Source organism: Macrobrachium nipponense, chromosome 1, assembly GCF_015104395.2.
Source record: "Macrobrachium nipponense isolate FS-2020 chromosome 1, ASM1510439v2, whole genome shotgun sequence".
Classification (NCBI taxonomy): domain Eukaryota; kingdom Metazoa; phylum Arthropoda; class Malacostraca; order Decapoda; family Palaemonidae; genus Macrobrachium; species Macrobrachium nipponense.
The window spans coordinates 172,904,206-172,930,064 of record NC_087200.1 but is presented as its reverse complement, the minus strand read 5'-3'; the positions used below and the strand labels follow the sequence as shown (position 1 = coordinate 172,930,064).

General features: G+C 38.9%; 1 pseudogene; it reads right to left on the bottom strand.

Moving 5' to 3' along the window:
* Positions 1-25,859, bottom strand: part of LOC135219842 (KAT8 regulatory NSL complex subunit 2-like) — a 70,303-nt pseudogene that overhangs the window by 25,401 nt on the left and 19,043 nt on the right.

The window sequence follows — 25,859 nt, the reverse complement described above, 5'->3', positions numbered from 1 at the left end:
TCTAGTGAACGCATCCGAGAACAGCAAGAGGTCTGGGGAGGATTGTTGAAGGGGGTACACCCACTGTCAGATTGTCGTCGTTCACCCACCACAGCAAGTCTTTCCTCACTTCTGCCGACAAGGGAATTTGCTCGTACGGGTGATCTACTGTGGTGACCAAAACTCCTTCATCCTCCATTGTAGGGTACCGAAGGTGTAGCCTTCTTGTGGTACTAGTCTTCTCCAGGGAGGTTAGGATTCCCAGCACCACCTGCCACTGTCTTGCTGGCTGTGTCTGTTTTCCCAGAAAGGCATTCACCACTTGTTTGCATTTCTCTACTCTTTGGTCTGTTGGGAATACTTTGGCTTGTGTTGTGTCTATCACCATTCCCAGATATTCCAAAACGTTGACTTGGATCCAACTGCGACTTCTGCTGATTCACCACAATACCTAGGCTGTGACAAAGCTGCAGGAGGGCCCGCCCTGTCCCTGAGTAATTTCTCCTGGACTTGCTATCACCAGCCAATCGTTCCAGATATCTTATTAGCCTGATCCCCTGAGCATGCGCCCACGCCGACAGACGAGGGTGAACACTCTTGTAAAAACTTGAGGAGACGTTGTCAATCCGAAGCACAGGACCTTGAATTCGAAAGCTTTCCCTGCAAGACTGAAACGGAGAAAATTTCCTTGAAGACTGATGGACTGGTATCTGAAAGTATGCGTCCTTTAGATCGACTGTCAGCATAAAGTCTCCGATCCTGACTGCTTGTAGAACCGTTTTCGGAGTTTCCATCTTGAAACTGGTTTTCCTTATAAACAGATTCAGCATTGACAGGTCTATTACTGTCCTCCACTCCCCGTTGGCTTTGGGTACCAGGAAAATTCTGCTGTAGAAGCCTTTTGTCGGACACTGCATACTTGTTGCACAGCTCCTTTTTTTCCATCATCTTCTTCACTTCGTCCTGCAGAATAGTGGCCTTCTGAGATTTGTGGGCATAAGTGACGTGGGGTAATGGTTGATCTGTCAGGGGCGGGGGTTTACCTCGAACGGAATCAAATACCCGATCCTGAGAACATCCACACCCACTGCTCTGCCCCTAGTTCCTGCCACACCTTCCAGTGATTTGCCAGGCAACCCCCCACTTGGTGTGGCCGAGTGATGGGAGGCGCCCATCCTATCTTCTTGAGCCTCTCCCTCTTCCCCTATTGCCCCTTCCTCTGTTGTTTCTATTGTGAAAGGGGCCGGGCCGATGAGTTATCCTCTTTGGGGTAAGAGGGTCTTGTGACTCTATTAGGGATGCTATGTCTCACTGTCTTCTTCCGAGACATCTGCTGTGTCTTCCCTCCAAAGGAGTAGTTTGACTGTTAGACCTTTTCCTAACTGCCTGTTGCACCAACCTATCGTTAGTGTCCATCCTTCTTCTATCTATCGCCTCTTCCCAGTATGACCTCTGGCAACAGCAGTTGCGATTCCAAGATATCCCCATTCCTCATTGCTAACAGGGAATCCTAAATCCACATTGCGGCTTAGTCTAGCCAATGCTGCATCTCTCCTCATTAGCAGGATATTTGCCCAAACATTGGCACTTACGTTTGTCAGGTACGCAATCGCCTTGGAACCTGACTGTAGTAATCTAATGAACAATGGTTCATCCACTACTTTCCTTGTTGCTTCCGAGGATGCAATTTTCGCCACTGCTGTTGACCAAAGGTCTAACCAGGAAGCAGCCTGAAGACAGAAGAAGCTGTTGCTTCTAACGTAAACAGCCTCTTGGTACGTCATCGAAGGGCACTCCATTTTAACCTGATCCAAGGTTAATCCAGGCCATTAACCTTACAACAATTAGGGTTCATTTGTGCTCAGACAGCAAAGGGACTTCGGTGTCTTATAATATCCTTTTGCTTTATCATTGGAGGTGGAATAAATTTAAATGATCTATTAGATCTTAAGGAATTATCCCTCCCTGCAATCATTTGCGTTTACGTGTTGCAAGAGACCGATTCCGCATGACTCGAACAAGGCAATTCATACGACACCTTGGTGTCCCTCTTTAGTCCAAACGCCATGTCAATTCCAGAGGAAGCATACTGGCCGGTGTTTCTGTCTTCTCCGAAAGGCTATTGAATTGACAAATCAAATCAATAACCTCCTGCATACGAGGCCAGAAACATCTTGGTTTTCTCCTTCCTCCGGCTCTAGTGTACCACTCTCCGTCACAAGGGATGTTGTCTCGCCTCTATCTTCTGACAGACGGCCCGGAATTCCACGGCCACCTGCCCCTACGGCCACGGTCTCTTTGATCTTTGTTGGCCGCTGTTGGCTCGATCCCGGATAGTCAGCAGGGGAACGAGAACGTCTCACTCTTTCTCTGCTCACGGATCTAGAGCGAGAATCTCGTCTAGATCTCCAAGATGAAGGCTCCCTTAAGACAGAGATAAGTTTGAATTTTGGCCTAGCCTAACTCCTTTCTTTCTCTATAAAAATGAATAATCTACCCACCTGTACGCTTTCTCCAACTCCAGTACACTCCAGAAATCACCTTAAAAGACAGCACCACAAGACTTACGACCCAAAAAAAAACAACTCCTACCAGACAGAGAGCTCTCCCCTACCAACCACACACCACCAACACGTGCTTTCTACTGCCCCGTGTTTATTGTTTACATCCTGCCGACGCTGCCGCCATCATCTTGTCTATGACGTTCACAGCCTATGACGTTCACAACACAACTTAAATACATCAACAGACACCTTCTAGAATCTACCACATGTTGTCTATATATAGGACACCCACCATATTCAACAATGCATAAAATACCCATAACAAGTTATACAATATATAATCACAACTTATCTATACCCATAACAATTATACAATATATAATCACACTTATCTCTTTCTCCCTCCCCTCCGACTGTTTCCTAACCTAGTATTCCCCTCTTAATTTCCTTCGTCCTCCAACTCTTTACCCTCTACATAATTTCTAATACATTCCCCTGAAACTCCTGCTTTAGTTAATACATCAGCCACTTGCTCCTTTCCTTTTATCCATCTCACCTCCTTTATTTCCCCGGATTCAATGGTTTCCCTTATTGCAGCAATATCTATTTTTAATCTCTTGCTACTTCACACCAGTGCTCGATTTGATGGCGGTCATTAGTGTTTTACTATCAGTGTTAACCAAGGCTTCTAAATTTCTCTCCCCCTACTACCTCTTCCCACAAATGCTTGAAATATATCAATCCTTCTACAGCTTCCCCAACACTCAGGGCTTCAGCCTCAATGGTGGATTTTGCCACTCTCCTGGATTTCCTAGACTTCCACCATATGGGACTTCTCCTCTTCCCATCTGTCAAAGAAATAATATAACCCAGTTGAGTATGGCCATCTTCTATGTTTCCAAATGAAGCGTCTGCATAGGCTTCCCAATAAACCCTTTCTTCTTCCATCTCACTTATTGTAACTTCGCCCATCATGCTCTTAGTTTTTCTCACAATTTTAATAAGTTTCTCATATCCTGAGTTGTTCCTTCTTTAAATGCTTTACTTAATTCGCTAATATCATAGATATTTCTGGCATCGTGTGTAGTTGATACCCAATTCAGCTGTACTAAGCCACTGATCTGTACTCTGTTAACTCTTTTTTTTGTTCTAGCACTCTATTACCCGTATATCTTCTAGCCTCTGGTTCTCTTATGGAATTTTTATATACTGCCACTGATTAAGGGAAAATCTATTCTCCTTCTGCTCTATACTACTCCTATATACTTGAACCTTTTACTCTCTTGTTCTCCTACTTGCAATTTCCCTTTCAATCTCCCAATCGTTTCCTTTAAGAATCTTCAGTTCCTCCGTAGCAAAAATCATCTACGTGTGTACACAAAATGCCTTCCAATTTATTGTTCTTTTTCCAAATTTTTAAAAGAATATATTAGGTTCTAGTCTACTTCTCTCACCTTGAAGCTCCTTCACTACTTTCACCACTTTACAATACCATGCTTTTGCTGCATCCTTGAGCCCATAGACTGTTTTCTTCAACTTCCATAATCCCCTCCAACCATCTTCCCTTGGTGGCTTCAAGTACACTTCTCTTTGTATCTTGTCACCTTGTAAATATGCAGTTTTGACATCCCAATGTATAACAATTCCAATTTTTCCACCTTTATTATGGTTAGACAGAATTTTAAAATTTCAGCATTGCAGTGGGAGCATCCTTTTCCCACTCAGCCATTTCTTCTTCAAAGTCACTACAAACCCTCTAGCTACCAATCTTGCTTTACATATCCTTTCCCCCCCATTTATCTTTTCAGTTACTATCCATCTTGTAGATATAGCTTTTTTGTCCAACATCATTTACCTCCTCATATACCTGGTTATCTCTCCAACTTAGAAGTTCTTTTTCTTTAGCTTCCATTATGCTTCTATTTTCAAATCCCAGCAACACCTCCTCTCATCTTCAATTTTTTCTACCTGACTATAATCCCTCAAGTTAACCCACCCTTTGTCACCTGACTGTGAGTCTCGTATATTGTACGAATCAGCCCATGCTTGGCTTGATCTTTTTCCTGCAAGACCTAAAATAGTCCATTCTTCTACTTGTCCTGTATCATTGTTTATAGCCCTAACTCTATTTCCCTTTTTGAATTTGGTATCTCTTCCATTAACTCGCTTTCTATGACCCACTTTGCCCGTTATCTTCCACTGTTTCCTCTATCACCTCTCTTTCTATAGTCTCTTCGTGTCTGCATTCCTTCTCTCACCCATTATCATCCTCTCCTTCCAGCCAATCTACTTTCCCTTCATTTGGCCGGCCATCTGACCTACCTTTCACCCCATGGGATTTATCTATTCTAGCCGAGTATCTCTTTCTGTATCTGGTGATCGTCGTTGAATCCTTGTCACATGTATCCTAGCTACTTCTCTTAAAGAATCCCCATGTTGACTATTATTGTTTTTCCCCGATACTCCCACTACCTGAGCAGGTCCTCTCCATTCATTTTCATTTTCCCTCTTATAGAATACCTCATTCCTACCACTGCTTCTTCAAACTTATGTTCTCTGATGTTTTTTGTTTTTTTTAGCGCTATTCTTATTTTATTACAGGACTCATTTTTATAAATGCTTCTCTGGCCTTTTGTGCATTGCATTCGTGTGGTCCCTTACCCATACCCTACTTCCATCCCTTTTTCTCTGCTTGCAGGACTAGAACTTTCTTCTCCTATTAGGTTAGGCAGTGAAGGGTTTTTTTCCAAATACTAATTGGTTGGGAGAGAAACCTCCATTATTCATTAAACAGTTCCTAGCACTCACTACCCATTTCAAAGCAGCTAGGGACCAATCTACTTTCCTCTTCCTCCATCATCTTCCTTACACTTCCCTTGATCATGCCTACGGTCTTTTCACATAATCCGTTTGCTCCACGGAGATTCTGATGCTGTGGCTAATACTTTAATATTCCATTTTTCTGCCATCCTCCTTACTTTTTCATTTTGAAATTCTCCCCCATTATCTGACAATATTTTGGAGGGTGCTCCAAATATAGCAAACCAGCACTCAAAAAGTATCTTTATTATAGTTTTCTGGTTTCTTATCTTTTATCCAACAGGCCTGACAATATCTCGTTGCCATAATCCACTATTACCAAGAACTTTCTCTCTTCTATCTCTCCCACATCCATCGCTACGACTTCATTGAACGTTTTACTCCAAGAAAAGCCTCACTACCGGTTTGGCGGGGTTTGTTTCTTTTGATATTTTTTACAAACCTCACAATTTTTTAATCAGTTCCGTTAGTAACTTTCTTATTTCCTCTTTTTCTTTTCGATTAAACCCATTACTCCAGTTGTGCTTCCTCTGTTAGCTTCCATATTTTATCTCCACTTCCATGACCAAACTGTAAAATGTAATTTCTTCATTGTGTTCTTAATTTCCCTCGGATTCTTTCCCTTCCAACCCTCCAGTAATAATTCTTCTACTACCTTCCTCCTCCTTATAGGCACTCTTAAATGACCCTGTTCGTCTTCTCTTAACTCTACTTTCATTCCCCCTAATACTTCTACTATGACACAATTTTCTTTCAAATTTAGTGGGCATACCCATTTTACTCATGGTTTGCTTACCTATCAGCCAGGGTATATCACCCTTGCAGAATTTCCGTCTTCAAAATAAACTTTCTGTTTTTTAGTATCACAGGTATTTCTATTATTCCTCTGGACTTATAAGATGTCTCACCAAAATTAAACACTTTATTAGACTCTGTCCTAGTGTCCCTCATTCTCCTCAACTCTTCCTGACTCAAATCCATGACAATACGTGCTAGTCACAATTCCCCGCAAACTGTTGATTTCCACCTGTGTCCAAAATTGCATCAACCACCTCCCATGATGCTTCCACTATTTTATTAACTTCTCCTACATAAACCTCTTCTTCTTCTGTCCCCATTTTCTGTTTTCCGTTTTTACACTTATTTCTTCTAGTACTTGTTTCAGTTTTCTTCCTATTATGAAAATTCTGAGGACAATCCCTAGCCCAATGCCATTCTGAGCTGCATATTGCACATACTGTTACCTTCCCTTCTTTGTTTTATAGGATTTCTACCACCCCTTCCTCGGTTCCATCTTCCCCGATATCTTTGGTTTTCCCTCCCTCTCCCGCACAACTGGCATTGCCTTCTGACGAACCCCACCATTCCCGTTCCTCTTTAGTCCCTAATCCCTCAAATAGTCTTTTCATTGTTTGCGACACTGTTCCGTACTCTAGCTTTTCTTGCCCACAAGCCGATAATACCATTTGTTTTTTTGATTTTCCGTGAGATTTGCTTGCTCTATTACATGATACCCCTTGACTTCGCCTTCAAGCGCGCCTTTCCCCATTGCTCTTTCACACTCAGATGCTGCCTTCTCGTATCTATTAAATAGTCCGCCATATTTTCACTAGATTCTCTTCTTATTAGAAGGTATGTTTTTATTCTACCGTAATTCTCCATTACCGAGTCTTTTAGATAGGCTTTATCTAGTTTCTCTAGGATTAACTTTGGACCCTCTGTACAGTAAGTTTATCTTTATCTAATGCTTCCACTAGCTCTCGGGCTTTCCCTTTTAAGCTCATTCTCATTTCTATCGCCGGGTATTTTTGTATCTTCTCCATACAACAATAGCCAATCTTCGGCTTGACCTTTCCATTCTTTGTATTCTTCTTGTATCCGCTAAACCTAGGACATTCCCTTCTCCATCTAGTAGTCTCCCTTTGTTCACTGTCGGATCCAGGCATCTTTGATCAACCACGCTCTGCTACCAGTTTGAATTTTGGCCTAGCCTAACTCCTTTCTTTCTCTATAAAAATGAATAATCTACCCACCTGTACGCTTTCTCCAACTCCAGTACACTCCAGAAATCACCTTAAAACACCAGCACCACAAGACTTACGACCCGACAAAAAACAATCTCCTAACCAGACAGAGAGCTCTCCCCTACCAACCACACACCACCAACACGTGCTTTCTACTGCCCCGCGTGTTATTGTTTACATCCTGCCGACGCCGCCGCCATCTTGTCTATGACGTCACAGCCTATGACGTCACAACACAACTTAAATACATCAACAGACACCTTCTAGAATCTACCACATGTTGTCCATATATAGGACACCCACCATATTTCAACAATGCATAAAATACCCATAACAATTATACAATATATAATCACACTTATCTATACCCATAACAATTATACAATATATAATCAATAAGTTCGTCTCTATTAGCATTGGCATCGTTTTCGAGCGTCGGCGAGCCCGGCCTCGACCTTCTATCCAGACGGACACTGCCTTCCACGAACGTATCGCCGAGGTTGCCAACTCTCTATTTTTTCGTACTTTGTTTTAATAGGAGCTTATCGTCCTTCGTACGTATTTTGAACGGCCTTACGGCGAAACCTGGGACCTGCATTCCATCCCTCTGCTGCACCTTTTCGCCGCCAACGTCGATTTTACCAGAGGTATCGCAGTTTTTGCGATCCGAACTGGCAACTCCGCCTCGCCGCTAGCTCGCCGGCCGTCACCTTCTCTCGCTTGTTCGGATTCTTGCGAACGGCTTTCGTCTGCCAACCTTGTGCTTAATAGCCACTGATTTTCCGACCTTCTTGCTGACTTGGAAATGACAGTCTTGGTCCGAAGAAGAGGAAGAATTGATTCTTCTCCTCTTAGCCCGAGGATCCGCCAGGAACTCCCGAATCCTCCTCCACGCTTGACTGGCGCTCGCCGTGACGTTATCGGACTTAGCGATGACGCCGAACTAGAGGAAGAAGACGAAGAAGGCGAATCACACTTTTTCTTTTTGTCTCTCTTATTCATTCTCTTCTCTATATCCTGTAATTTCTGCATTACAGTTTGCATTGACGGGTCAGAAGGCGTATTAGCGTGGGTGCAGCGAAAAAGGCCAAGAATCGGTCTGTGACGTTCCATCAACGCCTGCCATATCAGAGTGTGACGTATTTTGTGACGTCATCCCTCTCGTAGGGAGAGACTGAGAGGTTTCTGCTGGCAACCGCACGTTTGCTGCCAAACTACCTACCCACGTTCTGCATCGCTGTAAATACTGAGTGGGATGGTGAAGCCGCGGCATTAATTCCATAAATTGCAAGCCCGGGGGATGAGGAACATTCAGCGCTGCCGGACCCTGCTGGAACCGTGACATCATATAATGCGCAAGCAGACCATCCAAGGTTGGTACGCCTGGTAGGCCTAGCGCTGACCACGTACCATCTAACCTATGCGCTTGAGTAGCAGGAGCCTGGAACAAAGATGGCGGATCTCCCCCTCTACTTGCTGGGAACAAAGGAGAGTGCAAATTATTCATAAAATTACCCAAGGCACCCCCTGACGTTTCCGATACAGAACCGCTAGGAGAAACCGCGGGGTAGAGACAATTCAAAAGCCGGTTGGAGAAACATATGGAGCAGCCTGGTTTATTACCGATACAAAAGAAGCCGGTAAGGTTTGGTCATCCAAAGATGGCGTCACCCCCTTCCTTTTGTATTGGCTTTTCCCATAGAACTTCTTCCACTGTTCCACCGACCAACCGCGACAAACAGAACACGGATTAGTAACCGTACATACGTTTTTCCCTGCACCTACTACACGTTGGATGAGGATCCGTCGACACCGAAGTTAGGAACCTAGAACATGGAAAGCCACTGACTCCTGGGCATTTCCTTTGTCTCCTCTTCGAAACGGTAGACGATCCCGATGTTGAGGCAAAATTCTCCATCATACCACGTATACACTCTTACCACACACTGATCACACTTGGAGAAAGAAAAGGAATGAAAAATAAAAAATGAAATGGATAAAGAACGGGCAAACTGAAAAACGCCGGTTTAAATGAGATAGACAGTAACACGTCTTATCTTAAAGGCGGTAGGAAAATAACTGGTGGGTCACAGGTAGCCGTGGGCATTCTGGGTATACATGCCCCGTGACCTGGTATAGATGCCATTAGTCCCTGGATCTCACAAGTGTAATTTTAATTCTACCGGTTTCCAGCTTGGCGCTAGTAAATCCTAATGTTAAGACCTCAGGTTTGTTTCGTGTATGAACAACTAACTTTAAAGCATGATTACAGTCATATTTACTGTTTGGTTAAAGTACAGTGTAGAAATAACCATTTATTAGGATTTTTTGAGGCAGTGCCAAACTTAAGCAAAAATTTGACTTGCACGAGGAGTTCTGAAACCTAACCTAGCGTAAGTTTGGGACGTAAGTTTGAGATATAATCTTCATTTTAAATACAATTAAGAAATTTTTTCCATAGAAGCTTAGGGTTCCAGAATCTGCCATTTTACTTGCAGCTAATTGTTTTAGTTACACATGAGGTGTTAGAATTTCTAGGATCCATGTAGACCATGGATGTAAGCAAGTTTTAAGATATTGGTTTGTACAAAAAAAAAAAAAAAAAAAAAAAAAAAAAAAAAAAAAAAAAAAAACAAAAAAAAAAAAAAAAAAAAAAAAAAAGTTGAAAAAAATACGCTTATCATAAGACAAATACAAAATTTATGATACGACAATAGAAACTTAGTATTTTATCTATGCAACGCTGGCATATACTTACCAAGGGGTCAGGTATTGGTGTATGATAGACACAGGTTGAGCTGTTTGGTGTACAAACCACAGGTGTTCTACAACTCATCGCCACCACCTTGCTGACGCCCACAAAGCAACAAACAGTACTTGATTAGGATCCTGTAATATAATAAAAATTTTATAATTTTTAGGGAGAGAGAGAAAAAAAAAAAAAAAAAAAACTTATTAAATCATGATGGGCTAGCCAAGATTCAGCAAAAAAAAAAATTATTTCTGAAACAAGCATTAGTAGCTTTAGGATGATGGGACGCAACTGTACACGAGGGGTTTGTAATTATGGAAAACCCATATTTTGTAGGTATTCAGCTTTAGACAAATTTCTTTTAACCTTTTAAGAATCACTTATGACATCGCCACTTCTATATTGTCACATTTTCTCACTCAAAGTGGTAATTTGGTCTATCCTGATTTTTATGCTTTTTTGTTCTTTTTTACATTGATGTTTTTTGCATAAACATATTAGGATAATAATAATGTACAATAAGAAAGTTGAAAGAACTGATTTTGCATTTTTATATCCTAAACATCATAAGCATGAAACCAAAGGGAAAAAATTATTCTTTCATATGCCAATCCCTGAGAACTAGTCAGTAGAGGAATAAATATAACAAATTCTTATTAATTTGTATTTTTCCTAGCTATACTTACCTCAAACTGCTTTTATAGGAGATACCCACTGGATTTGTCAAATCCAGAACCAACCAGAGAATTCCAGTTATTCGCCCTACCTCGCTAGGTACATAACCCGAGGGTCGAAGCCCGGCCAACCTCTGACCTCACTCGCCAGTCTTTCCTTGGTCGCTGGAGTGTTGATACGTCCAGCTTGTCTTCTCTTACCAGCCTGTTCCTTTGTGTTTCCCTTGTACCCTTGTGTGTGTGTGTTGTCCTTAGTGGTAATGGAGTCCTCCCAGCGGCCCTGCCCTGTCGTTGGCAGCAAGGCGTGCAGGATTTTCCTTTCTATGTGCGAGATGTCGGGGAGGCCTTGCTCGAAAGAGGCCACTATCGCGAGTGCGCCTTGTGGGACGACGTTCAATGGGCCTTGTCGACCACGAAGAGGTAGTAGAAGGCCAAGTTACCCTCGAGGAAGACCTCTTCATTGCCCTCGTAAGCAGGAGTGGGAGTATGGAGCGCGTCGTTCACCCTCCCCGCTCCCGGCATCAGCAGCGTCGTCGTCTGTGTTTTCTCCCGACCAGGTGAGTCCGTTGCCGGTTCCCTTGGTAGAGAGGAGAGAGAGAGAGAGAGGAGAGAGGCGAGGAGAAGGGAAGGGAAGGAGAGAGCGAGAGAGAGAGAGCGAGAGAGAGAGAGAGGAGATGAGAGGAGAGGAGAGAGACGAGAGACGAGAGAGAGAGAGAGAGTTTCCTCCCAGACAGGTGATCCGGTCAAGCAACGAGGCCTTCCTTTAGGAGTGTTGGTCTCACCTCCCCTTACGCGGCATGCCGTCGATGGAGGTGCTTTTGGCACTCGTTGCCCCCGGTGTTGCAGGGCGGGTCGCCATTTCTGTGGCTCCAGCCCACCCCCAGAACCTCTCTGCCTCGGGAGGCGCCGTCATCCGCCGTTTCCTCAGCAGGAATGAGATCCCTCGCCTTTGGCCAGGCGTCCAAGGTAGAGTGCTCAGTTCGATCCGCGTCCCTCGTCAGGCAGCCCAAGCGGAGAACCCCGCACCTCTCATGTGGCCAGCACCTTGACCAGAGTACAAAAGAACTGATCCTCGGGCTCTGCAATGGGCAGACCCGGCAATGAAATCACCTAGGTCCCCGCTCTTGGCAGGTCAGGAAGCAACTTTGGGAGGGAAGATGGCAACGGTGACGGCCTCACAGACAAGGGTTCCTCCTTGAGGTAGACTTGTCCTTCTCCGACTTCTCTTGGAGGACAAAGCATCCATTCCGCATGTGGAGACTTGTGAGCAAGGTCAGCCCCGACACTTAAAAGCACAAAGAGTGGGGTCAAAGGGAGAAAGGACAGGAAGGCGCCACAAGACTTCCCCTCCAACAGGCCTGGACAATGCCATTGAGGAGGAACGGACTCCATTGAGCAAAGGGCACACAACCACACAAGAGAGGGATACACTAACACTCGGAAGGCAAGGGAAAAAAAACAAAGAAGGATCGGCCGATACACGGAAGATGAGCTGACATGTGTGGATGGGTTCAGTGACCAGGAAAGCACCGAGATGGTAGGTCATGGGTTGCATGGCTGTTGACCTTCGGGGCATGTACCTGGCTAGGTGTGGAAGGGATAACTGGATTGACATCCAGAATTCTCCTATTAAAGTAGTTCGAGGTAAGTACGGTGTCGAAACAAACAATAATCTTACACTGGAACTAATTAGTAAGAAAATCTAGATAAAAAAATGAACTAAATATTCCTAAACTGGAACAGTACCAGACTGGAGCAAGTTAGAGAAGTGGGAAGAGTCCATATGGAATGGATATTAAATAGAGAGGATATTAATGGGGATAATGCAAAGAAGCTTGTATTGCTTATAAAAATTTGTAATTTAAAAACCCAGGGTTTTTGGGTTTTTTTTTTTATTTTAAAATCACTTATTATGTACTGAACAAAATTATGAAGTGCAAAACAAAATGTACATATTAGCAACAAATGTCAGTCAATAAACACTTACATGTAAAATGTGTTTTGAGCAATATTTGGACAAGGGAACAGATTTCTCTCCGCAGCGCCAAGATCCTTCACTATACACACACTTGACACAACCTACACTATGGCCAGGTTTGTAGTTGACACCTTCAGTTACCTGTGAATTTAAACATCTGTCAATAAACTACCACAAATACGACCTTCAAGCAGCAAGATTAAGTCACTAAATCATAGTAGTAATTGCTTTTAGTGTCCTCTTACTGTTCTATCTGTGCATAATTAGTTGACAAAATTATGACTGCTGAAGGTGATGACAGCTTCACCCACCCTTTGCCTTTCTGTAATCTTTTATGCTTTATTTTTTGCTATAATTATTAAATATTGTAGTGGTTTTTTCTTCTTTTCTCTGCATCTTTTGTGATATGTATTTTGCTTTGGTATGATGCCATTCTTGCGTTTTCTTTTTCTTGTAATTTTCATAAATATAATTTTACATTAATTACACAACGATATAGTTACAAAATGATGCTGCTTCTATCCCCTTGACAAAAACAGGAGAAAAAAATGAGAGGTCTTTATTCATATTAAATAAGAACCTCTTCTAATAGGTAGGCGCCGAATTATGATGGGGTTAGGATTTTACATGCATGTCAGAAGTCGATTTTAATGTAAATCAGTTTGCAATTTAGTCTACAGGTATGTATAGGGGCTACCCCATAGCCAAACTCCTTTTACCTCAAGCCTACCATGGTTTTATCACCATAAGTATACTTTCATACAATAACTTTATCATTCTTTACAATAATGATTAGATTAATGTTTTACTAAGAATTCAGTAAATTTGCCTTTTCACATTCTTGCTTTCCTGCCTGCTATTGTTCAATAAATTTGTATAATTTTTCTTAGTTTTCTTACTTTCGTAATTATTTTCTTTTGCTACTGTCGTAAATGCAGATTATCGTAAGTTACACCTAATGTCAGTCGATGCCTATCTGTACACCTAAATCTTGGACATTCAATACTTTCCAAAACCTACATAAAATGTGTTAACAATTACATACATTCGAATATATGTTTACCAGGCCAAAAGCATAAAAACTGACCTGTAGTCGTCTTTCCATTTGCTGTCTATACAAGAGAGAGTGTGTGCCTATGTGCTTCTGGTAACGTGCCATTGCCTTCAGCTGTTCATAAGCCATTCTTTCTTCAGGTGTCGGTTTTGGCTGCGAATGAATGCTACCTGAAATAATAATCATATTATACTAATCTGCCCAATACAGTGATGGACACTTTACTCCCTAGAGTAAAACATTATGTACACTCAGCAACACAAATGAAGATATAGCTTCCATTACATTTTATTAATTGAATTTATCATTTTTTTTTAATGAAAACACCTCTCATTAAATTTACTCTAGAATATGGAAAATCCAATGCAAAATACTCTTGTAAGTTAAATCTGCAAAACAAAAATGTTCCAATACTTAATAACATCGTATATGTCCAAATAACTGGAACTTTTCAGATGGATTTGTTCAGCCGAGATTTTGAGAATGTAGACACTATATTAACCCTTAAACGGCGAGCCGGTATTTCTGAAAGTGTCTCCCATATGCCGGCGGCGTTCGTGAGTGAGCGCCGAAGTGGAAAAAAAAGTTTTTTTTTTTTTAAATCACACCACGCTTAATTTTCAAGATTAAGAGTTCACTTTTGGCTTCTTTTTTTGTCATTGCCTGCAGTTTAGCATGCAACCATAAGAAATGAAAAAAATATAATTATCATATATAAATATTGGAATATATGACAGCGCTAAAAAAATTTTCATATATAATTGTATACAAATCAGGCTGTTAGCAAAATGGTTACAGCTAATGAGTTAACTATTTTTTCGTTGTATTGTACACTAAATTGCGATGATTTTGGTGTATAAAAATTGTAAAACAATCGAAGCAACACAGAAAATATTATCGCAATATGATGCATGAATTTGTAACGCGCGTACGTAAAAAAAAGTAGTTTTCAAAAATTCAACATAAATCGAAATATTGTGCTAGAGACTTCCTGTTTGTTGATTGAATTGATTGAATATTACTAGACTAAGTGTTGTAGCTTACAATTGCGTTTTTTTACCATTTCGGTCGAGTCAAAGTTGACGAAGGTTGAAATTTTGGCACTTACCGTTATTTATATGAAAATATTTCAAAAAACTGATAAAAGCTACAACCATAAGTTGTTTTTAGTTGTATTCTACATGAAATTGCGCACATTTTCATATATAACACTTTATGTAATGGCTAATCTAAAATGGTGCAAACATTACGACAATGGACAAAAAAATTTTGATTTATTCTAGATGAAATTTCGCACATTTCCATATATAAAACTTTATGTAACGGTTAATTTAAAATGGTGCAATCATTATGACAATCGGACAAAAAATTTATGATTTTCTCTGAGAAGTTACTGCGCGGACGTAAGGAAAAAGCTTTTTTCATAAATTCACCATAAATCAAAATATTGTGTTAGAGGCTTCCAATTTGTTGCTAAATGAAGGTAAATGATTGAATATTACTAGAATATAAGAGTTTTAGCTTACAATTGCATTTTTCGACCATTTCAGTAGAGTCAAATTTGACCGAAGGTTGAAATTTTGGCACTTATCGTTATTTATATGAAAATATTTCAAAACTGATAAAAGCTACAACCATGAGTTGTTTTTCGTTGTATTCTACATGAAATTGCACACATTTTCATATATAATACTCTCTGTAACGGCTAATATAAAATGGTGCAAAAATTGATGACAGCGACAAAATAATTTCTGAGATGTGTGGCTGATGCTTTTTAGTGCGAGAAGAAAGAAATTTGCGCTTGCGCACCTGGGTAACGATTGTAAACAAAACAACAGCTTGATCCGTGAGCTCCCAGCATCCCCCAAGGTGCAAGATTCAAAAGTTTTTGCCTAGTAAGCCTATAACTATTTTTCCACAAAATTTTATAAAAACTTATTTTCGTTGACGTACCATACGTCGGTTCGGCACCCGACAGACAATTTTTGTCGACGTTTAATATGTCCAATTGGCGTTAAAGGGTTAAACTCAAATGATGTACATGTTTATATTCTGTAATACAGTAACAATAATTAGTAATATCGTACTGTAAATCGATACAAGCAAAACAACCTTTATCAAAGTTACCATTATTATAAATATAGTTGTACTGTTTAATTTTTTGCAAATAATCACTTTCATCCAAAAAATTCAGTTTTGTAATTTAGAAGACGTCCTATAATACAAATATCAGATAAATTCATGAAAATTTGCCAAAATTTTTTTACCTCACCTTTTATGCGGAAATATACGGCCGATGCCTTACACAAAAACTGACTGCTCTCTTAATTCTATCATAATATGTATTGCAATCATTCCTGTGCTGTTCCACATGATTTCCCTTGGGTATTGCCCAAATCTTAACAAATTTTCTCATTATTTAAGATCATGTTTACAATTACACATGAATTTTTTTTTTTTACTTTGTATCAAAACATTAGTTACAAATAAGGTTTCATAGTAGGTTTTAAAGAGGGATGATTGATACTCTACTCTGAACTGACATAACTAAAACAACAGTAATGAATAATATAGAGGCTATTACTCTATTCAAGTATCAATGATTATAGAACTTCTGCAGTTTCTTTATGGTTTAAATTTAATTGGAAATCTAACAAGCAACAAACACAATGACTTGGAAGCTCCGACATCTTTCTAGTGTCCAGGTGTGCCATTATTCAACAATAGGTGTCCGAAGATTTAAGATAACTGTATCTTCACTTGTGTTGCTGAATGTACGCGCATTACCTGGGTTATTTACTTATAATGAAAATCCTTTATAAAATATATAGACCAAAAAATCTGCAGGCATATAAAAAGTCATTACTAGAGAAGATATGGTCATGAGATTCATTTTAAGAGCAATAGGTTTTCATATTTTTTCATAATCAGCATTTATAATATATACTCTCACTATTAATTAAAAATATACAATGCAAACAATGGAAAATTATAGTTCAAATACACTTACACATTGACTCCTTTTCTGTACGAACAGCCTGAACGTATTTTCTCCTGCCTTCTCGTAAAATATGAGCAAGCCTCTTATATTCCCCCACATACAAAGACTGAAATGTTAAATTAAAATATGAAAATATATACAGTACAAATTAGATTAATCCAAAAAACATTAGCAGAACCAGCAATCTGAATACACAGCAAATTTGTTCTGTAATTATAATTACTATTACTAGGACAGTTGAAGCCAATCAACAGAACACCATTTTTCCAATTCCACTACAAGGCAGTCCCCGGGGTTAGATCAGGTTCAAGTTGAGCCATTCTGGACTTAAAGCGCTAGGTTCATGGTTCTGTTAACCTGCTTTACAGGGCTTACAGCACTGTTGCTATTTATTCCCATTATAATTATGGATGATTTGGGTTTGGGCTAAGGCTATTTTTGGCTTACAGCGCCCTGCCGGGAACGGAACCCCCCCCCCCCCCATATACCCGGGAAAATGACTGTACTGGACCATCTAAATTCAAACTAAATGAGTTTCACAGTGCTTTCCAGTTAAGTTAGTTAAGCAGACCACTGAGCTGATTAACAGCTCTCCTAATGAGATTTCATTCTTTCTTTCTTTCCATTATCTAATTATGGGATAGACTCTTATGTTTAAGACTGGTGCCGTTCACCTCAGGGATAGCCTCTATCCCTGCTAGCTCCTAAATTTGTTTGTAGAATGAAGCTACAATGGTCCAATGGTATACACTAATACTAAATATTTTACAGTATATTAAGGGATATATGAACATCCACATCGTTCGTTTCTAATTACGAGCATTTAACTGGTGTGTGTGTGTGTGTGTGTGTGGTGTGTGTGTGTCAATACAGTGGCGCAAGGGGGCCACAGTATATGGAAGGATGGGGTAATAAGGAAATAGCTGGTCATATCAGGTGATACATTTATTGCAGACTCATTTCATAACACAGTTACATCATCAAGGGTAAAAGAAAAAACAAAGCAAATTTTTAAATTTGTGTTGTTTTCTCTTTTAGCCTTGTCACCCTGAAACATTGTTCAAGGTAAAAAATACCTCAGCAGTGAGACAGGTAGGTGTATTCATGCTGTCACACTACTCCTGAAGATAGTCTATTGTATGTATTGATTTATGAATTTCAATTCCTTGAAAATACACACAGCTAAGAAAATTTGATTAATCGTCACTCTTGGTATAATATGCAATTACTTTTTTCTTTTCACTGATGAATGAAGAAACGAATGAGAAAATGAGTAAAATAACTTCATCTATATTTGTGGAAGATTACAGTTAAGTACTAATCTAAATTTATGACAGACACTTTTATAAGCAAAATCATGTGTAACTGTATGATAAGAAAAGGATAAATGGAAAAGAGAGAGAGAGAGAGAGAGAGATAATGGTATTAGGCAGAACATACTCTGTGGAGAGCTTAGAAAACTACAAAAAATGATGTAACACATATTCACCTTTAACTTCTGCAATTTTTCCAGATAAATGCGAGTAATTTCTTCAGTAGTGAATACTTGAGCATGCTCCAAGGGATCAGCATCAGAATCAGCAGAGTCCAGCTCGCTATCAGCTTCTCGGCGTGCTAGATGTGTCATTTGGTAAGGCGCCCATCTCACTGTCACTGTCAGTATCACTAGCATACTCTAAGGCAACAGATGCCATTCCTGGTACACTTGCTGGATCAGGGATGGCTGGAGGAGGAGAATACAAAATGAACAAATTTAATTCCTTGACATTAAAGTACTGAATACTGTAATTATAATGGACTCAAAAATCCATCTGCTTAATATATACAACAAAATATATGTTGGGAAAATCATAACACAAAGTTATCATTGAATCCCCAAATAGATGCTGATAGAAACTTCAATGACTTTTGAAAGGTAATTTTTTATCATTTAGAACTATTATGTTTATTTCCCAGGATGTATCAAAACTGGATATTAGTGAACTAATTCCAACCTATTTTTCTATCCATAAGATGCAACATATGCTAAAATGCTTAAGTTTCATACAAAACCATACTAAAATGATTAACATTGTGTATAAACTTGGACTGAAATGTTCAAGCTGCAAGTAAAATTACAAGAAGGGATGTAGTGATTTCAACCGTAATTTATGAAATTGTAGACCATCATTTATGGCTGTTCAAGTAACTAAATTTTTCATATATTCACACCAATCTCTAAATTTCATGAAAATGATTTACAAACTTTCTTCTACCATTCTTCTCAATCATATTAACCTGCTGGGGTCATTGCCTCTTCGCAAATTAATAACCATATCTTCAACCCTATACCTGCAATTCTTATGACTTGGCAGTGACTAATTATGGCATTTTACTTTTTTCCTTTGGCCTTGGGTTTCTTCCTCACATGCTGTCCTGCTTTCACGAAAAATGCAACATGATGGTCTTGGTAAACTTTTGTCACTTAAAATATATTTCATATACCACTTTTACACAGTTTTATCACCAACATCACATCCAATGCCAAAATGCCAAGGACCTTTCTGCCGCTCAAGTCTTTGTGTTTTGTTATCTTCCCTACACAGCTCCTCCTTTTCTACCAGCCGTCTAACTCCCATCTCCAGACTCCCTTCTCACAGTTCTCATCCAAATTAAGTTTCTGTCATCCAACTCTTCCCATGCCCTCATCTAATATTCTCCCAAGAGTTGTGTAAGTTATCCAAGAACCTGTATTGGATGTATTGGATATCAGTGTTCCTAAGTATTTCAGAGTCAACCTCATTAATCCTTTCTCCATTCTTATATAATTTTATCCCTTTGTGCTTTCTCTGTCTGCCCACATACCTTAATCTAAAAAATCAAGACTAAAACACTACTTGAACATTAAGAACACAGAAATGCTTACCATTTTGTCCTGCTGTATGCACATCCATCTGATGGTGACTTAACTGAGTAAGCAACCTCTCTGGAGTTTCACGTGGACACATCTTTCTTGCAGACCTCTGCTTGATAACCAAAGACTTACGGGAATGTTCTGGGCAATACCTGCTGAATTTTCAAGTTAAGTGAGCAGTTAAATTAGCAAACAATTAATTTTTCAAAATGCACACAAAACATGTCCAGGAAAAATCTCCTTACCTATAATAGTAACATATTTGAATTTTTCAATAAAACTGCAATACAGTAAATTATTTACCCTATAAAGCAAAGCAGTCTCCTTCAATAATTTCTTTCATTGACAAAATTTGATGAATCCGTAGTTTAAATATTTGAATTGTCTCTATAAAGCATGAATCTTTAGATAACATACCTTTCTTTTCTATCATTTGTAGGAGCAGCACGAAAACATCTTTTGCCCGTGCTAGTGAAGATGTAATTACATTGACGAAATGGTGCTCCCTTCTTATTCAAGTATGTGTCTACTGCAGTACTCAAATCCCTCTAACCTTGTCTAGAAGAAATGTATGTAGTTACAAAAAATTAAACATCAATAACAAGGCACTCCATCAGAAATGACTATTCGATTTTATTCACCATGGTTTTTAATCATAGACCATATCTGTAAAAATATATTGGACTTGTAAGGCTCACTTAAGGTAGTCAAGATAATCTTAAAAATAAACAATTACAATATGATGTTTGAGAATGAAATTAAATTTGGAAAATTACTAGAATAATTTATACTATTACAATACTGTAAAATCATAGGTCATACCGTTAGAATAATAGACATATCAATAGTGAGTAACAATTGAAGCAGGAAGGAGTTGAATAAACTGACAGTTAACCATCTGAGATGGGGAGAGGGTTGTGAAAACTTGTCTAGATGTGGAGAGGGTTGTGAAAACTTGTCTATGGCACATACATACTGTAACCATTAAAAGTCATTGTAATATTTTCATCTCACTGTAAATATACTGTTCATGACAATCCTGTCTGTTCATGGCATTATCTTGTAGGATATTAGTATACTTTATTGTAATGTGCTAAAAAGTTGTAACACAAATAAATGCTGAAATGAATATCTAAACTTTGCTGGAAATTTCCTGCAGATGCTGCATGGAAGTTAGGTTATTATGTAAAGCCTCATATATCTGTAACAGTTATAAAATCAGTACAATCTGTCTAAGGTAATTTATCCTTCCTTTACTAGAATGCTGTCAGCTTCTGCCAAGGATTCATCTCTCTAATAAAGAGTGCCTTGTGTTGGTAAGTTTTTATTTCCTAACATCAGCAGTTATGATTTGGACCATCAATGGATGGCCTCTTATTTGTCAATATTTATTAAGGTATATGCTGAACAGCAGCACCAACGGGCAGTGAATGTGCTTTGCTGCTGAACTTCTCAGTTTCAGAGGGCCGTTTACTATTCCTAACACCATTGAACTGTGGAACAGTCTCCCTGAAGACCTTGTGCAATCAGAACCTAATAGCTCAAGCAAAGATGCAATGCATTGCTACCTAAAACTACTTTCCTAGTATTTTAATAATTTACTCGTTTATTAACTTGTCCATCTATTTTTCTTTTCTAACATCCGATCTCTTTGTAGTTTTCCTATTACCTTGTTACTCCTTTCAAATGAACACCATATACTTTGGAAGCTTGAATTTCAAGTCAACAGCCCCTGTGGACTTGTTTCATAAGATTCATCATCCAAAGAATAATACGTAATAATAATAAAATAATAATAATAATACAAGGCCTTTTCAATTCTTCTTCTTCTCTTTTCTTCAAGGCTGATATGTCTTAAGAACTGACCAATGTATACAATCTGGATAAGGAGAAAGGCAATACAGTTTCCACTGTATTCATGGGGGATAGGTACCAGACCCTCCCGCGAATAACTAGAACCCACGAATAGTTTAAACCCCTAAAAAAAAAATGGTTAAAACTGCCTATTTTGTGGGGGGGAATCTCATACAATAATACTGTGAATAGGCGAATTTTCTGTGAATAACAGAGGTATGTGTTTGTGAGAGAAATCCCCGAATACGCGATTCCGCGAATCCGGAGTTGGTGAATACTGGGGGTTCACCGTAGTGGACCCCTCGTATTCATGTTCTTGAGATTCACAGACTTACGAATCCACGGATTTCTCTATGTACCATATCTACCCATTATTCGTGTATTTTTTATATGAGAAATATCCACAAATTACTGTATTTTCATATTAATTTCATAATTAAGAACACTTTTTTGATGAAACTATTAAAAAAACTAGATAAACCATTTTTGATGTTTTTCTTGAGGTTGAGTTAACAACATAGGCAGTTCTTAGCATTTTTAAAGAGGTTTTAAGTATTTGCAATTCTAGTTATTTGCTAGAACACATTCCCGCGAATACAGTGGTCCAATGTAGTTCTGAATATAGTAAAAGTTCTATTTTGGTACATACAGGTGAAAGATAAACATGGCATGATTATCTGTAGTTTCAGGCTGTCGGCATATACACCATTTTTAGGCGATAGTTAGGCATGGCGTGTTTATCCATAGTGTTTCTAGCTGTCAGCATATATGTCATTCTCAAGCAGGAAAGAATCTTAAGAGTATTGTTCTCAACTGGTAGAGAATCTTCATAGTTTTTTAAAGGCATCAACATTTTTGGCCATACCTTTGGTCTACCTTCAAGATGTGTCGGTTCATTAACGGTGGATATAAACTTAAGTCAAAGAAACACTACCTTTGCTTTTCAATTTCACCACAGTCCTAGAACTGGTGTCAAGACACTCCCTGCTCACCTTATTCTTTACCATAACCCACCCAAAACGGCTTGTAAATTTGCACTCATAATCCCTCCACAACCCTCTGGTGGGGATGGAACTGAACATCATGTAATCTCATTCCTGTGAAATCATTTCACTTTAAAGACATACCAGAGAACATGATTTAAAAAAGTGTGATCATGGACATGGTGAAGATGATTGAAGTGCAGTTAAATGAGAGATCACTTTATGCTTGTAAACATGAAATTCATTTGTCAGAACATTTGGCTTTAAAATGAGACCAAAACCATAATTCTCAAAGAAAAATCAGTACAACGATAAAAAAACTAGCCTCTTAAGCAGTTAGCCTGCGCAATGTGTTTTACCACAGACAAGTTTTGGACACTCCCAATAGTAAGTCAAAAAAGTTTTCATTTCTCCTACCACAAAGGCTACCAATGGGTTAAATTTCAAAACTTTTCATCTGGATAAGCTACTTTAGACAAAGAAAATGCCAAAAACAGGAAAATATGCAATGAAACCATTGTGTATTCCAATGTAATTTTGCTAACAAAGCAATACGTATATGTGTACCACATCTTGCAACACCCGATTACATGTACGTATTAATTTTTTTTCACTAAAATTTCAAGGAAACATCACACTAATATACTTACCAGAGAGCAATTATAGCTAGAATATGAACAAGGGGCTTCTAATGCTGGTCTTGTGAGGGTACGAACAGTCTTAACAACGCGTCCACTTCTAACAGACATCTTGGTGAATTATATAAACTACCACCAAAGAAAATGCCAACTGCAATACCTCAGATGTTGCATCAATCTGGAAAAAAATTAAAATTGCTTTCTTAATGTAGTTACATATACGAAGAGCACACATTTCTATAGGATTATAATTGATCGCTACCATTATTGGAATTCTACTGCAATTAGTGTAGCCTACGATACTTTTAGTCCCCAAGCAGAAACTCAGTTAATTATTCATACCTTAATGATACATATAAAACTTGTAAATTTGCTTTCACTTTAATTATCCTGTTTTGTCACAGCAAGCCATTTTTAAATTAACAACATTTTCACATTACTGCAATATACTAAAAAGCAAGAAATACAAAAAATGCTCATTTCTGGGCTTGGCCGTGTCGCTCCCTCGCCCCAGAAACCATACAGACGCCTTTTATAAAGGTGAACGAGCCAGAATATTCTGGCATTTCCGATTTAGCGGTTCTCTCGTATTATAGTATTATAACAATATTTTACCTTAGAAATAGTGCTAAAGGAACCTATTTCACTGGGCGACACGGGCCCTTCGCCCAGAAATAGATTTTTCCTATGCCAAAATCCCTTTTATAGGCATGACTCTGGTGGTCAGTAGTTCTATTCTCGGCCTGGCCAACGTGGAACCAGAGGAATTTATTTCTAGTGATAGAAATTCATTTCTCGATATAATGTGCTTCGGATCCCACAATAAGCTGTAGGTCCTGTTGCTAGGTAACTAATTGGTTACTAGCTACGTAAACATATCTAATCCTTCGGGGCAGCCCTAGGAGAGCTGTTAATCAGCTCAGTGGTCTGGTAAAACTAAGAAATATTTTTAACTTAGGCATGACTCAACATCAAAAGAACACTCAAGATGTTGAATTTTTAATCAAATTACAAAATACTGCAGTGCTGAAGATAAGCATGTAAGCACTACAAAAACAGGTACCTAATCCCTTAGAAAGTGTTCTTAGCCCAGGGGAAACACAGTATTTTCCCACCTGGCAGGTGGCAGTGCCATCAGCACACCTATACAAACATGAACCCTAGTTAAGCATGGGATATCTCTACAAAAACTTTATCATCCATATCACACAACTAGTAATTCTCCATTGAGCACAGAACAGAAACCGCAGTTCAGAAAGGAAGACGATTCACTTTGTGAATTTATTATCACCCACACTTTTCTGGCTTTGTGATCAGATAATTTGGGAAGGCAGCCTGCCTATGGTGCACTTTCTTTCACCTCATTCTATCAGAGGAACAATACCTTTAGTCCTTTGATACCTTAACCTTGGGGTTGGTGGCTGCTTAATAGAGTGTATAAGTTCCCAAGTACCAGTTGGACAGAGAAGTATCTGATCTGCATACCCAAAGCCTATTGTACGTCTGGGGGTGTGGCATATGAATGGAATGGGATTTAGGTTTGCAGTCAAGCACTGGAATCCAAGGGATTACTCAGCGCTATAATGAATTTGATTTGAGATAAATATTTATAGTGATAAATTTATAAATTAACAAATAAAATAATGTAATGATTTTAAAACTATGGTAAAAACTGACATCCCCATACAAATTAACGTTGCATTTCGAGTATGCATATAACCTTTACAGTGTGCAAACAAGAATAAAAAAAATTCATGCAAACACATGGTATTTATATATGTATATATATATATATATAAATATAATATATATATATATATATATATATTATATATCATATATATATATATAATATATAATATATATAATATATATATATATATACATATACATACACACTGTATACAATAGAAGTAGTGCCTTAGGTTACGAAGTCAATCTGTTCCGAAGCGGCCTTCGTAACCTGATTTTTTTGTATCCAAAACTACTTTACATGTAAATTCCCTAATTTGTTCCAAGCCCTACAAAACCCCACAGAAAATTGATATTAAGCTAAATTGACCAATAAACAATGAAATACAAAAATTAGGACCATTCAATACCTAACCGTTACTGTACCTGTAAATAAAGTGTATTAGTGTACAGGGTACAAGAAATACTGTACGTACATGTACGTACGTAAGTAGTAAAATGTGGAACCTTACCTTTCGAGAGGCGATGTCCGAAAGTGGTGACAGAGGAGGAGGACAAACGGCAGAAAACATGAACACTTGACTTTACGAAACATTAAAAAATGGCAGAAAACATTAGCACTAAACTTTACAAAACACATTAACAAATGGCAGAAAACATTAACATTTCTTGATTATCTCCATCTTCATCTCCATAGAAAGCATCCTCCTCTTTCCGTGAACTTCAGCAACATTCTTGGGACCCACGGCTGATAACATAAGTAATTAAGTTCACACACAACACGATAAAGTAACTTACAGTACAACGAAAGCGAAATCACTAACAAGAATTAATGTTAACGAACGAGATCTACGTGAATGAACGAATTCCTCGTGTGTACGATAACGCTGCAGAAACGAAATGGTCGAGGAACTCCCTTACGTAGATGCATGATGGGATAGATGCTGACCAATAGGAGAGTAGGATCTTATGGCAGTAACTAGCATCAGGAACCAATGGGAGAGTCTAACCGA